Consider the following 17,268-nt stretch of genomic DNA (forward strand, 5'->3'; position numbering starts at 1 on the left):
ATTTTGTTAAAAATTTTGATTTTTTTTCAACACCTATCTAAGGACACTTTGGTATTTGAGACGAATATAATGACAACTTAACTGTCGAAATTCAATATCTTTGAAGATATAGATATTGAAAAAAGACTGTGAAATATTATTGTCGAAACTCAATGAATCCGAATGTAGATCTGAATAGTGAATATATAGTGGGATATGGAGCTGGAGATTTAGTACGTTATGTAGTCAAATATACGAAATGTGACGCATGTGTAAGTAGTTTGTTAGCCCACGATAGATTGTTCTTTCACAATCTTATTGATGTGAAATATTTAGGCGGTCTGTTTTATTCATCTCTAGACGTTTTTGTGTTTGCAAAAAAACAGAAGTTACAATTAGGCTGTACCAAATGTGTCCTAAAAATAATTTAGTTTCTATAATTTCCACCAAAGTATTATCATCATTTTTGGGTGATGATGTCTTTTCATCCAACTGCCACGACAATAATCATAGAATTATTACAATAAAGTCTATTGTCGAACGATACACTAAAATAAGATTGCATTACATAACCAAAAACGAAAAAATAAAAATCCATCGATATTATATTTTCCAGAATCGAGCCAATGCTTAGTGATGAAGTTGGACTTTTCGAAGTGACAGCAACTGTTGTTTCATTTTTTTTCTGAAAATAAATAAACTATAATAAAATATGCGATAAAATATTATCTTGTAAAATATACAAAATATATTTTGCAGATTGATATTATGATTACATTTTTTAAAACACATACATGTACTTGCAAGCAACAATGTTCATTTTCTGGTTTTTTGTCAACAGAAGACTCATCTCCATGATTATCAGTTCCTTCCTATGAACAAAAAATCATAAATACTAATCCATGTTAAAGGCTAATAAGTGAACACAATATGTATATTATAATTTTACATACTATTTGAGGGACAGCGGTTTTGTGGAGCCTTTTGATTCCTTTATTGGTCATATATCCATCACTTTCTAGAAAATGTTTCGAACATATAACGCTTGCTTGAGATGGCTTAAAGAATTCCTCGCATCTTTGTTGTGCTACAATAGATGTCCATTCTCCACAACGCAAGGGATCTCGAGAAAAGCTAAAAATATATTATATAATATTTTACTTAATAATTTAATTTTACTCATTTCCTATTTACATTTGGTATCTAAAACCTCTGCCTAACCTTTTAGGTAAACCAGGCATATATTTGATTATTATACAAAACAAATATTTTTATAAAACAAAAAAAAGAAAAAAATAATTAAAGAAAAAAATATAAAACAATAGCGTCTCCATTCAAAATAGAACAGAGTCACCATGTTACCCGAACAAATCAAGTGGGCATGCAATAGTAATAATTGTACGCTTAGTAACAGACTTTACAATTTACATGGTTTATACATTCTGTTGATAATTTCGAAAACTTAAAAATAAATTAATTACGCACGATATAGCAGTATTTATAATTGAATGATAGCAATTACATACTTATAATAATAATACTTACCGAAAATACGATATTCCATCCTTTTTTAACGTCCTAGACGTGTGATTTTTGCAGTTTTTAAACGAGCACTGAGGCATGTTTATTCTCCGATCGTTCAAACACTACTGACCTAAAAAAGCACCCAAATGTCAAATTGGGCGCGCTTTTCGTCGCGTCATTCTGTCGTCGCTGATTGTGTATCTAGTTCCTATTAGTGATCGAAGGATGTAACACATAATTGTTTGCGGTATTCGTTATATTGGTCGCAAGTTGCCGCAGTGAGTGATTAACGGTTGTGTGACATTTATGATTGCGTGATCTCACGCTAATCTCACTTTGAATTATTTTCCCAAATCCGTCAAAATGAATGTAACCAATTTTTTATACATAGATTAGTGTAATTTAAAAAATCTAACTATATTCAATTTTAAACATTCAATAAAGGGTAAAAATTCAGAGCTATGATAACATCTCGGAGGGAGTTGCTTTTACGTGTTACATCTAAATATATATAACTCAAAGGTGACTGACTGACATAGTGATCTATCAACGCACAGCCCAAACCACTCAACGGATCGGGCTAAAATTTGGCATGCACGTAGATGTAATGACGTAGGCATCCGCTAAGAAAGGATTTTGATCAATTCTACCCCCAAGGGGATAAAGTAGGGGATGAAAATATTACTTCGTAACGCGAGCGAAGCCGCGGGTATAAGCTCGTCTTGCATATTACAGGACAAACAAGAGTAAAATACTAATTTATGATATTCCTGCTCCATTCACTGGCAAGCAATGAAGAACACAAGCCTGTTTCTCACAGGGGTGTAAACGGTTATGATTAACGGTAGTGTGACATTTACGATTATGATAGTCACAACTAACACTATGTTATGAATGTAACACAAAGCGCGATTGCTCGGAGATTCTGCTATACCTGTGAATTGTAGCATTTCATTGTTGTGTCCCTTTGGTAAATTTACATAATTACATTATTTGCAACGTCGTATATGTAACTAGTTTGTGCCCGCGGCCCCGCCCGCGTTTAAAAGAAAATAATATAACATACTAACATACATAAAACTGAAAATTCGTATCTTCAACTTTGCTAAAGATCATCACTTGATCAAATGCATAGTTTACGATTCAATCCTTACTAATATCGATAAAAATAATCGATGTTTTTGGTCCAAACGATCGATTCTCCGATAAATCGAACTTAGATCGCCATCCCAAGTTCCCGTGGGATTTCCGGGATAAAAATTATCCCATGTTCTTTCTCGGGTCTCAGACTATCTTTGTACAAAATTTCATAAAATCGGTTCAGTGGTTTGGGCGTGAAGAAGAGATAACCAGACAGACAGACAGAGTTACTTTCGGATTTATAATATTAGTAAGGAATAGTAAGGATAAAATGTACGTACATGTAATAAAATAATTGTGTGTATTACTTTAGCGCAGTTGTCACTATATCGATCTGACATGTACAGGATCTAGGTTCGATATTCACCTATGAATCGCATTAAACTTACTGTTAGGTGGACTGCACGCTCATTTGTTAACTCTATATTATAAAAAAAACCCCTTAGAATTAAGTTAGAAAAGTGTGTAATATTCCAGAATCTATTGTGATAGTCCAAAACTCCACGATTTATGTTGTCGTATCTAAGTGATCTCCGTCAAAATAACTGATGGTCACATGTCCCCGCGCCACGTGATTAACGGCTGCACGATATTTATGATCGCGTGTCAGTTACTAGCCTGTGTGTACATTCTGTGATTTCTGTTTCATATAGGTTTTAGGGATCCGTACCCAAAGGGTAAAACCGGAGCCCTATTACTAAGCCTCCGCTGTCTGCCCGTCTGTCACAAGACTGTATCTCTTGAATCGTAATATATAGACGCTAGAAATTTACAAAATATGTATAACGGTGGCCGCTATAGTAACAAAAACTAAAAATAAAAATACCTTGAAAATAAATGGGGGTCGCCCTCCAATTAACTGTTGTTTTTCGGCGTTTTAGGTGATCTCCGTCAAAATAACTGATGGTCACATGTCCCCACGCCACGTGATTAACGGCTGCATGATATTTATGCTCGCGTGTCAGTTACTAGTATGTGTGTAGGTTTTATGATCGCGTGTCAGTTACTAGCCTGTGTGTACATTCTGCGATTCCTGTTTCATATAGTTTTTGTATGAGACTGCAAAAGAAAATGGGCATACTGTGTACCCTATTTAATAGTCATTACCACTCATGGAAATCTATAGTCACCAATTAATGAGGCTGTGTCTGATACCAGTCACAGATCCGTTGGCGTTCCAACTTAGCCCCAATGGAGAAAAACACTCTGAGGTCGACCAATGGTTGGACTCTAACCTAATCTGGGATCAATTACAAATTTCTATGGGCTGCGGAGCACACTTGCTATCAGGTTGACTGCATGCTCTGGTAGAACAAAACCAAAAAATGTTTTCCATCGTGTTATAAATATTCCAGAATATATTGTGATAGTTCGAACTACAATTCGTTGTTGTTGTTTTGTTGTTGCGTCCAAAGTGATCTCCTTCAAAATAAGTTATGGTCACATGTCCCCGCGCCACGTGATTAACGGCTGCACGATATTTATGACGTGTCAGTTACTAGCCTGTGTGTACATTCTGCGATTCCTGTTTCATATAGGTTTTAGGGATCCGTACCCAAAGGGTAAAACCGGAGCCCTATTACTAAGCCTCCGCTGTCTGCCCGTCTGTCACAGGACTGTATCTCTTGATTCGTAATAAATAGACGCTAGAAATTTACAAAAAATGTATAAAGGTGGCCGCTATAGTAACAAATACTAAAAATAAAAATATCTTGAAAATAAATGGGGGTCGCCCTCCACGAAACTGTTGTTTTTCAGCAGTTTTAGGTGATCTCCACAAAATAACTGATGGTTACACGTCCCCGCGCCACGTCATTAACGGCTGCACGATATTTATGATCGCGGGTCAGTTGATATAGGTTTTACGGATCCGTACCCAAAGGGTAAAACCGGAGCCCTATTACTAAGCTATGTGTGCACATTGTGTGATTCCTGTTTCATATAGTTTTTGTGTGAGACTGCAAAAGAAAATGGGCATACTGTGTACCCTATTTAATAGTCATTACCACTCATGGAAATCTATAGTCACCAATTAATGAGGCTGTGTCTGATGCCAGTCACAGACCCGTTGGCGTTCCAACTTAGCTCCAATGGAGAAAAACGCTCTGAGGTCGATCAATGGTTGGACTCTAAACTAATCTGGGATCAATTACAAATTGCTATGGGCGGTGGTGCTCACTTACTATTAGGTGAACTGCATCCTCTGTTAGAACAAAATCAAAAATGTTTTCCATCGTGTTATAAATATTCCAGAATCTATTGTGATAGTTCGAACTACAATTCGTTGTTGTTGTTGTGTTGTCATGCCTAAAGTGATCTCCGTCAAAATAACTGATGGTCACATGTCCCCGCGCCACGTGATTAACGGCTGCACGATATTTATGACGTGTCAGTTACTAGCCTGTGTGTACATTCTGCGATTCCTGTTTCATATGGTTTTTAGGGTTTCGTACCCAAAGGATAAAAAACTGGAGCCCTATTACTGCTTCCGCTGTCTGTCATCTGCCCGTCTATCACCGGACTATATTTTTCGTATACCTATCCTTACCTGCTCAATGCTCACGACAGGAATTGTAGCGACGAAAAAGAAATATAAAAGAAATGAATAAAATAATATGAAACAACCGACACCAAAAGTTAAATTTGATTTAAGAAAGAGAAAAACCTTACTTTCTTGATGAAGTCCATTTAAACAAAATAATCCTTAACAGTCACAACACAATCCTTAACAGGACAAAGAAACACACACATACGTTGGACTTATAATACACACTTCTTTAGAATGAGTTAAAATAAAAATATAATGTGGCTATTGTACTGTTCCACCCGAGTTACAAAGGGTTCTACCATCTTATCTCAGACTACTTATTTGTATGTCCAAATAATTCTACAAATTCCAAAACATATCTAATATAATTAATGTTTGCTCTAATATAATTAACAGAGCTCCCCACAAAGCAAGCAGTTTTGTAAAGACCTCACATCTCTTGTTCCCAAACTAAAATGATCTTATCTCAAAATAATTAATAGTCTCAAGTCAACACAGTAATAAACGGTTGCGTGACATTTCTGTAGCGTATTCTTGTGTGTTATCGCATGATAAATAGTTTGACATAATTTTGTTAAATAATTATCAACGTTGTTTATTGATAAAGGTGTTGTTCCTTCTCATATATGTATGTGTACTGTATAGTCTGCGCCAAACTGCTAGTCCGCTCTGCGTCTGTTGCGAGCAGGTGTAGTTATACAATTTGCTATGGCGACGCGATTTATTTCTATATTAAGAGCGGACTAGCAGTTTTCCGCGGGCTATACTTCATGTAATGCTACCTAAAATACTGTAACTTTACCTAAAAAAAATTACTGTAAACTTACAGTACATTTTTAAAAACATTTTTTTAATAACATCATTTTGTTCTTTGTATTATTCTCATAAAAATATAATAATTAATCCGCCATCTTGGGGCGTCGGCCATATTGGATTCACAAGGATGTCACTAAGCCAATCATTTATTGTCATCCAAACCAAACGTATATGAAAAAAATCAGCTCAATAGATAGGGATAGGGAATTAAGACCAGTTATCGGTTTTAAATTCTAACAGAGCAGGTTAAATAAATCCTTGTTATAACACACACTTAAATAATGCTAGTTATGATTTCTACATCAAATATAACCCACATATGTAATTTTAATATCATTTCCAATCATTTCGTACTATTTTAAAACTAGTAAATATCTAACTAGTAGTATAGTGATTATGAAAAATATCAAGAAACCATTCAATTTAATCCGTTAACTTCCTCTTTTAACAACGAGCTTTAAAGTATCCTATTACGATCATTTTGTTATTTATTGTTAAAACTGGGCCATATTATGATTCCATTTCCGTCCAATTAACAATTGATTGTATTTAACTACGGTAATTACACTAAGAAAACATCTTCGTTTCAGAAATGCTTACGAAGACGAGTTAAAGCAATCATTAATTTGTTTATGCTCGGGAATCTTGCGAAAATAATTACAGTCAACTGATTTGGAATAACGATAATAGGGTATATTAAGCGATAATGTATTCTGAATTATTGTCGAGGAAGAATAAAATAATGATTCTGCTTGGAGATTCGAAATAATTGTACTATTTTTATAGGTCCTTTAAGATCCGATATACAAAAAGGCGTCCCGGCGCGCTGTGCCGCACACTGTAGACACGACAAATACAGGTGTAACAGCGCCGCTGCCTTCTCGCAGGACTGCAATTCGCACAGAAATAAAAAAATGCAATGATGTTAAAATTAAAATGTAGGTAAACAGTTATGGTGCAATTAAATTCCGCGCCGTAAACGGTTGTGTGCGATTTTACTGGCTGTCACCTTGTTAAGTCGCGCTCACTTCGATATTTCGCACGTCCGCAAGTGCGAGATAATCGCGAGTGGGTGCGAGTTCGTCCTCATCAGCAACCCATTACTGTCCCACTGCTGGGCACGGGTCTCTTCTCATAATGAGAAGGATTAGGCCATAGTCCACCGCGCTGGCCAAGTGCGTATTGGTAGACATCACATACCTGTGAGATTTTTTTTATAAATCTCTTAGGTCCAACTTGCGATTATTTTCTGCCGTGTTTGCGGACGCTTCTGTAACCGTGGCGACTACATAAAAAACTGAGGTGTCTTGAGTTTTTAAATAAACAAGCTATTTAACGTCCGCGCATGAAGGCAAATAAATGTACCGTCAGTTCTCACGCTTACTAATAGCAATCCTGTCCAATAATTCAATCCGACTCTGAAATGTAATGAAATTGGTACAAGTTTGCTATATGCCGGCAGTCGGCACGTGAAAGCTGCGGGCGTTCCACTTCCAATTGATTAATATACTATTTGAGTAGTAGAACAACTTCCCAGAAGTTCAGCTTCATTAGTACAGTTCAGGATATTCAGATGTATTCTAAGATTAGGTGTTTAAAATATGTATGAAGTGATAACTAACGCACCATCTCGTAATAGAACTTTCGCGCAGAGCAAACAAAACAAACAAACAAACGCTTTCTACACTCACAGCCCCACACTGGGATTCCCTGTGTCGTAGGTGCCATGGACACACAGATAGACAAATATACAAACACCCAGACCTAGAAACAGCAATCTAAATTCATCATTCAGATATCTGTCTGGCCGGGGATCGAACCCGGGACCCTTTGCGCGTCAGACCGGTATGGTGACCGCTCCGCCACGCGGGTCGTCGGGAACACAAAATGAACTCTACATTTTTATACTATTTTCAGTGTAGTTTTAAATTAAGAACGTACATTTCTTCAAACAAGTAGTTGCGGTTGTACGAGTAGAAAGAAAACATAACATTTGTATAAACCAGGGTTTCTCAAAGTGGGGTATCCCTTAGGGAACGCCAGGGCCCGTTTCGTGTCACGCGCGTTTATGTATACTTAATTAATTGATACATATGTCCAATCTAATGGTCTAATATCCCGATATAAGTGGACCTTCACCGAGCTGGTTAATAGATGAAAAGTATTTTAAGTCAAATTAAATATGTCGATAATTATATTGCAAATGGGCTGTCTAAAAAATTTCAGTCATATTAGAGTAACCACTCTTGCTACAAGAATTTCGTATTAAAATTGAATCTAATTATACAATAACACTACTACGTAGTTCCTAAACTACATTTAAACTTTACCTCAGTTATACTTCGAGTTTAGTTTTACAATAGAACTTATTCAATTTCAATTAGCTACTCGTAAAATCAGTTTTCTTTTTACACATTATTTTTAGGGTTCCTTTGGGTAAAAGGATAAAAACGGAACCCTATTACTACGCTGTTTGTCTGTCTGTCACAGGACTCTATCTCTGGAACCGTAATAGATAGACCCTTGATTTTTTTACAGACGATGCATTACGGTGGCCGCTATAACAACGCTAAAAATAAAATAAAGTTAAATAATAAAGGGGGTCTCCATACAACAAACCGGCATTTTTCGGCATTTTTCGATCTAACTGTTAAACCGTTCTATGAAGACAGTTGAAATTTTTAAAGTCCGTTTACAACTAAAACTGTTTTTATAATACTAACTAATACTAATACTAATTATAACATTAAAACATATTTTAATATGGTAATTTTATAAAAATAAGTAAAATATAATAAACATTTGTACGGTACGGAAGCCTCCATGTGCGAGTTCGACGTACTTGGCGAATTATTTAGAACTTTTACTTGAAAATCGAAAAGTAAACCGTGCGAGGATACACGTTCACAATAACTTATTGTTTTGTTTAGTCTGCAGCCTATTTATCAATGAAACGAGGCGCGTACAAGAAAGGGCCATTACCGACCTAAGAATAATTTAGCAGTTTGCGAAGTAACGATGTGTCACGGAAATGATAATTTAATGTAGGATTGTTCTCGGTGTTGATTTAATAGCTCTTACCTACTACTCGCTCGTAATCATACATATTAATTTTATAGGATCCTATTTAACTTGCATTTTGACTTTGTTAGTGAGAGTGAGACTCAATTCTTGCACCTAAATTAAGTTTATTAAAATCGATTGAACTGAAATAATACACACACGTTTGGCGTGAATGACAATGGATAATTAGATTAGAAAAGTCATTGTAAATCGAATATGACCGACGTCCCAAAATAGCGGACCATTATTTTTTATATAGCTTCCTTATTTTGTTATTAAAAACTGTCAGTTTTTAATTTTTTTCCAGGTAAAAGTATTTTTGCCTGGTTAATATTTTAAACTGCAATCAGCAACATACATAACACTAGCTCTACTACCTACCCTAATAATGATGGTACCCTAATAATAATGGTACCACAATCTCATTCAATCATCATAAAACTTCTAAAGTATTAAACCAATATAAACTCATACTTGTTTGGCGATCCTCTTGAATAATAGATCCCACAGGTGTCGCCGTGCGGTAATAGAATCTCGTTACTGGCGTGTGTCCAAAGTTAGGAAAATATCCCGTAACAACATACAAACGAAGGAAAATATTGAACGTAGCTAACTTTACATTTCGTTCAACTCGTATTCCACCTACCTGTGTTTGATATTTGTATTTCAGAGTAAAGAATAGTTGATTAGTATAAAATAGTCCCTATTATTGTTACTGACGGGTTTTCAACATTGAGAAATATTCTACTATAATATATAAAAAATAGACGATACTGAACAAATTGTTAACTCGACATAATATCATTCAACTCATATGTACCACAGGAAGGCCTGAGTTTGATATTTTAATTTATAGATGACGAATAGGAGATTTATAAAATATAAATAGCCCAATCTCATTACTAGCATGTATCCAAAGTTAGGAAAAATCCCGTAACAACATACAAACGAAGGAAAATATTGAATAAGTTGCTAACTTTACATCTAATTCGACTCGTACCCGTCTGCCTGTGTTTGATATTTGACTTTAAGAATGAGGAAAAGGCTAGTACTATTCTCATTTAAGAAATAACCTAGTTGAATGAATTTCAGCTTTCTACATTATTTGTCCGGGCTCTAATACTAGGAAAGGCTACAAATATGATTAATAAGCACTAGTTTTTACGATGTGAAAAAACATGTAAAAATACTGTAAGTATATACTATGATCTATAAAGTGAATGATCCTGAGCTTTATTCAATAATTCTACAAGTTACATTTAATTATTTACAATATTAACGTAATAAAAAATGTAACTGAAATGTAAATGAACAAACAAAACAAAAAAACAAACGCTTTCTACACTCACAGCCTCACACTAGGATTCCCTGTGTCGTGAGTGCCATGGACACACACATAGATAAATACACAAACACTCAGACCCAGAAACAGAAACCTAAATTCATCATTCAGATATCTGTCTGGCCGGGGATCGAACCCGGGACCCTTTGCGCTTCAGACCGGTATGGTGACCGCTCCGCCACGCGGGTCGTCGGGAACACAAAATTAACTCTACATTTTTATACTATTTTTCAGTGTAGTTTTAAATTAAGAACGTGCATTTCTTTAAACAAGTAGCTGCGGTTGTAGAAAGGAAACATAACATTTGTATAAACCAGGGTTTCTCAAAGTGGGGTATCCCTTAGGGAACGCCAGGGCCCGTTTCGTGTCACTAGCTATGTATGCACTATGTATGTTTAATATTTATGTATATTTAACTAATTGATACATATGCCAAATCTAATGGTCTATGATCCCGATATAAGTGGACCATCACCGAGCTGGTTAATGGATGAAAAGTATTTTAAGTCGAATTAAATATGTCAATAATTATATTGCAAAAGGGCTGTCTAAAAAAATTCAGTCCAGAATATGATTTTTTTAGAATTAAAATAAGATATATTTTCTTAAACATTTCTCTGGTCTGGTTTATGGACAAATTATATACCAATCGAAAGTATGAAGCCTATAGAATATGCAAGTGTTGTCCTTGGGTAGGCCAACTTGTTTACCTGTCTATACCCGCTTACCCAAGAGTTGTGACTGGAAATAATAGTCAACTTAACGTAATCAAGACACACACCCACATTTAATAACGAGACATTTAATATATATTATCTGTAACTATTTCTTTATCAATTTTTTATTTTATTCTATGGTCAACTTTTTAAAGGGAATCTCTATTGCTATCAAAATGTAATGGAAATCCGTGGAAATATTTGAGAATCTCTGATTCAAACCATTGCAGGTTGTTCATTTATTCATATTAGAGTAACCACTCTTGCTACAAGAATTTCGTATTAGAATTGAATCTAATTATACAATAACACTACTACGTAGTTCCGAAACTAAATTTAAACTTTACCTCAGTTATACTTCGAGTTTAGTTTTACTATAGAACTTTAACTTTTAATTTAATTTAGCTACTCATAAAATCAGTTTTATTTTTGCACATTATTTTTAGGGTTCCGTACCCAAAGGGTAAAAGTGGAACCCTATTACTCCGCTGTTTGTTCGTCTGTCACAGGACTCTATCTCTGGAACCGTAATAGATAGACCCTTGAAATTAAGAGGATGCATTACGGTGGCCGCTATATCAACAAATACTAAAAATAAAATAAAGCTAAATAATAAACGGGGTCTTCATACAACAAACCGGTATTTTTCGGCATTTTTCGATCTAACTGTTAAACGGTTCTATGAAGACAGTTGAAATTTTTAAGTCCGTTTACAACTAAAACTGCTTTTATAATACTAACTAACACTAATACTAATACTAATTATAACATTAAAACATATTTTAATATGGTAATTTTATAAAAATAAGTAAAATATAATGAACATTTGTACGGTACGGAAGCCTCCATGTGCGAGTTCGACGTACTTGGGGAATTATTTAGAACTTTTACTTGAAAATCGAAAAGTAAACCGTGCGAGGATACACGTTCACAATAACTTATTGTTTTGTTTAGTCTGCAGCCTATTTATCAATGAAACGAGGCGCGTACAAGAAAGGGCCATTACCGACCTAAGAATAATTTAGCAGTCTGCGAAGTAACGATGTGTCACGGAAATGATAATTTAATGTAGGATTGTTTTCGGTGTTGATTTAATAGCTCTTACCTACTACTCGCTTGTAATCATACATATTAATTTTATAGGATCCTATTTAACTTGCCTTTTGTCTTTGTTAGTGATAGTGAGAGTCAATTCTTACACCTAAATTTAAGTTTATTAAAATCGATTGAACTGAAATAATACACACACGTTGGGCGTGAATGACAATGGATAATTAGATTAGAAAATTCATTGTAAATCGAATATGACCGACGTCCCAAAATAGCGGACCATTATTTTTTATATAACTTCCTGATTTTGTTATTAAAAACTGTCAGTTTTAAATTTTTTTCCAGGTAAAAGTATTATTGCCTGGTTAATATTTTAAACTGCAATCAGCAACATACATAACACTAGCTCTACTACCTACCCTAATAATGATGGTACCACAATCTCATTCAACCATCATAAAACTTCTAAAGTATTAAACCAATATAAACTCATACTTGTTTGGCGATCCTCTTGAATAATAGATCCCACAGGTGTCGCCGTGCGGTAATAGAATCTCGTTACTGGCGTGTGTCCAAAGTTAGGAAAATATCCCGTAACAACATACAAACGAAGGAAAATATTGAACGTAGCTAACTTTACATTTCGTTCAACTCGTATTCCACCTACCTGTGTTTGATATTTGTATTTCAGAGTAAAGAATAGTTGATTAGTATAAAATAGTCCCTATTATTGTTACTGACGGGTTTTCAACATTGAGAAATATTCTACTATAATATATAAAAAATAGACGATACTGAACAAATTGTTAACTCGACATAATATCATTCAACTCATATGTACCACAGGAAGGCCTGAGTTTGATATTTTAATTTATAGATGACGAATAGGAGATTTATAAAATATAAATAGCCCAATCTCATTACTAGCATGTATCCAAAGTTAGGAAAAATCCCGTAACAACATACAAACGAAGGAAAATATTGAATAAGTTGCTAACTTTACATCTAATTCGACTCGTACCCGTCTGCCTGTGTTTGATATTTGACTTTAAGAATGAGGAAAAGGCTAGTATTATTCTCATTTAAGAAATAACCTAGTTGAATGAATTTCAGCTTTCTACATTATTTGTCCGGGCTCTAATACTAGGAAAGGCTACAAATATGATTAATAAGCACTAGTTTTTACGGTGTGAAAAAACATGTAAAAATACTATAAGTATATACTATGATCTATAATGTTAATGATCCTGAGCTTGTCCAATTTTTAAAATCTTATTCCTCGTAAAATCAATGCGATATTTAATAGGTTTTAAACAGCAAATGTAGCTGATACCTAACATACTGTTTATCTCAACTTACTTTTATCTCTGAATAAAGGCATCTTCGAAACCCTATCGTCCATTCTAACATTCCGCAACTTTAGCAAATGAGGCTAACCTTTCTGAGGAAATCCCGCAATACGTCAAGTTGTCACGTGTAAAGTAATCTTTGTCAATAATAGATGGTTGCGCTTCCACTTTGTCGGTTATTTATAGCTTAAATTTATGTTTACGTATCGTTCATAGAGTAGGGATGGCAATTCTTTCCGAAAAATATCGATTCGAATCGAATTGCAATAAATCGATTCACAAAAAAGTCGAGGTTCAAAGAATCGATCGTTCAAAAATCTATCTTCGATCTTTTCAAGCTAAAGAAGCGGAAGATAGCGAAAAACAAACGGTCATCAAGCCCAACCACTGAAATAAGTATCTGTCAGCATGTCTGCAAAATGTCTATAACACATACAACTCACTTCGACAAAGATCGACTTTCGATTTTCTAGGATAAAAGATCGATTCGCTGAATCGATCCATTACTGTAGATCGATTAAAATAATCGATATTTTGCCCAAAAGATCGATTCTTCAATTAATCAATCTCAGACCGGCATCCCTATGATAGAGTAATATTGTTAATGTGTGAACGACTCCGCCCCTTTCGATTTACGGAATGGCATTATAAACGGAATGGGTACCACGTTCGACGGATAAATAAACTGTACGTGATCTTTATCAACGATATACTATTGATATCGGCCCCGTTCTACTAACTACAATTGGAGAAAGTTATTGTAATAATAAATGTAACAATGTAAGTATGAGAGCTGTATAGTCGTATCGTAATCGTATCGTATAATCAAATAGCGGATACAGGAAAATATTTGTTATAAACATGCATGTACCAATATATAAGCTAAGAGTAACGAAGTTTGATCAAATGTGTTTTAATAACACATAAAATTTCGTCATGGCAAATAGTCTATGGACATCTATAATAAACCGAAGATAGAATTGAAGTCTTAATTATGGTTGTCCACTATTACGTTGCCACCCCTAAGGACTAAATTCCGACACCTGTTTTATGTGCCCTACCCTTACAAATATTATCCTTGATTATTTTTAATGAATTTTGAACAAATATTTAAACCAAAACGAAGCGCTGCTGTTATTAAGCAGAAATAGGTTTGGTGGTAGTGCCTAAGACGAACTCCAGACCTTCGTAGAGACCATTAAATTGTAAAAAGTGTACATACAATTCGATTTAAAATATAGGTAATGATAATAATATTATCATGGAGTAAAGGTCGTAAGGTGAAGTGTTTGTGTAAATTCATGCACTAATAACAAAAGTGAAATAATAGCGATCCAAATTAATGTATCTAATAGCCATACTCCAGAACTACTGCATGGAAGAGGTATATATATATTATGGGCTGCAGACCCGGACAGAGCCACTTCAAAACAGTGACAATAGGCTGCAAATGGTACTACACTGACGAACTGTTGAAGCTGAGCCAAATTAACATTAGCATAATGCATCCACGCATTCATACTTCTTTTATTTATCAATGCGGTTAATACAATAATAGTGATAGTAAAGTAAATTTTAAAGGGTCAAAAGTAGCTCCAAATGGTTCGTGTAATATACACGGTGTTGTGTCATTAGTTGTGCTTTTTAGAATTTGGCTGACACGTTATCGCGTGATGATTTGATTTTATTGTTTTTTAAATGTAGTAGTGTATGGGCATGCGGAATGAAAAAATTGAATTTATTTTTATTTTGTTCGATATACACATACACATTTTTTATTAATAACACGCTATTACCACGCTTTTATTAGCTTGGGTTGAATGTATGTATGTAACTATGTAACGGAAACTGTAAACTCGATTTTTACCCACTTTGAACGGTCCGATTAATTTAAAATTTTACACAATTATCAAGAATCGATGACAATATATGACTTTAATAATTTTATCCCATTCTCCTCATCAGGATCGTCAATCTGGATTAACGATTTTCCTTGTGCGATTTTAGCGTGTTTTTTAGTTTGCAAACTATAATTATTATTTTATTAATAAAGCTCTTGCTGATAATTACCAAAGAAAAAAGCGATTGACAAAACAAGGAATATAAAGGTGCGGAACTTTTTTCTTTACCCATATACCTATATATGTAGAGCACATGTTACTGGTGTCACGTGATCCTGAAAAAAACCAGTACTATAAACGTAACGACACAAGATTTCAGTGAGAGCCTTAACTGAGTTAGTTATTCCCTGTGGAGCGCACTTTGCACTTACCTACTGCAGTAGCTCTGTACTTTGTAAATTATGTGTAGGGTAATGTATGACTGCTTTTTGTTATAATAGCAAAGAGCGCGTAGTGCACTTGATGATAAGTAACATCTGCTACCTACTATCATAGAATTAGAGTATTACATAAGGTTGGCAAGAGTTATATGAGGGATTTTAATTTAGTCCTCAGGCGTTTCAGTCACCACAGCTGAGGACTAAATTAGAGAGAATATATGAGAGGTATTAAATTCGTAGTCAGGCGTTTCAGTTGTGGCCTAAATTTAGAGTTAAGCTAGAAGGCAGAAATAGGTAAGGTTGTGCTTTCAGAGCCGCACCACACTCTCTCCCACATTCATCCCTGCTTTTACATCATATCTACCTATATATCTATCTGTCTATCTTCCTCTCTATGTATATACCTGTCTATCTATCTATACACCTACGTATCTACACAGTAAGTAATACGTCCACGTCCAGATACGTGTGCCGTGAAATCGCTCTATGGCTCCCTTTGAGTAATGGCCGCAATAAATTAGCGAGTGTCCAGATGTCTTGGACCGAGACCTGAAGGCTCCAAACCAATTAATTATCTCACTGTATACTCGCTAATTCCTTCCAGAGATTAGCGGGGGCTAATATTTCTTCGCCCCCGCCTGACCTAAGCCTGAGATAATCATTTTATACACGCGCATTGTTGAACATCTAAATAACGTTAGATGTGACGTAATAATTCAATTAATTTCATTACAATTGGTCCTCGAGCGATTCAGTTGAGGACTAAATTGAGAAGGCTTAAGGTGTTACAAGGCAGAAATAGATAAAGTGGTGCTTTCAGAGTCGCACCACAAAGGGTTCTGCCACATTTATGCCTACCTGTATATCTTATCTATCTATCTATCAATCAATCTATTTATCTATCTACCTATATATCTATCTACACTTCTATCTATCTACGCAGTAAGTAATACGTCCACGTCCAGATACGTGTACCGTGAAATAGCTCTATGGCTCCCTTTGAGTAATGGCCGCAATAAATTAGCGAGTGTCCAGATGTCTTGGACCGAGACCTGAAGGCTCCAAACCAATTAATTATCTCACTGTATACTCGCTAATTCCTTCCAGAGATTAGCGGGGGCTAATATTTCTTCGCCCCGACTGACCTAAGCCTGAGATAATCATTTTACACACTCGCATTGTTGAACAACTAAATTACGTTCAACGTGACACAATAATTCTATTTGTAAATTAATTTTCGTGTTACAGCGAAGCGGACAGCGGGTATATTTACAACACACCGTTTTAACAGTCTTTAAATTTTGACATAACACGTTTTACATATTTTACCTACTACCATTTTTTTAGTATATATCATATACCTATTACGTTATCGACGTACTTGTACATACGGTAACTGTGTATACGCTGGCTGTGTATTAATGACATTTCACAGGAGGTAATTGGTATTAGTACCGGTC

At 35.1% G+C, this 17,268-nt stretch overlaps 1 long non-coding RNA gene across 1 annotated transcript; it reads right to left on the reverse strand.

The window, feature by feature from the left end:
• Positions 1 to 383: 383 nt before the first annotated feature.
• LOC140754053 (uncharacterized) lies at positions 384 to 1,732 on the reverse strand. Its single transcript, XR_012103624.1, has 3 exons — positions 933 to 1,732; positions 774 to 851; positions 384 to 664 (listed from the first exon to the last, which is right to left on the reverse strand). It is a non-coding gene; the product is annotated as an uncharacterized LOC140754053 (long non-coding RNA).
• Between the last annotated feature and the right edge of the window lie 15,536 nt (positions 1,733 to 17,268).

Source organism: Epargyreus clarus, unplaced genomic scaffold, assembly GCF_041222505.1.
Source record: "Epargyreus clarus isolate Ecla_fem2 unplaced genomic scaffold, WU_Ecla_fem_2.2 ptg000027l, whole genome shotgun sequence".
Lineage (NCBI taxonomy): Eukaryota > Metazoa > Arthropoda > Insecta > Lepidoptera > Hesperiidae > Epargyreus > Epargyreus clarus.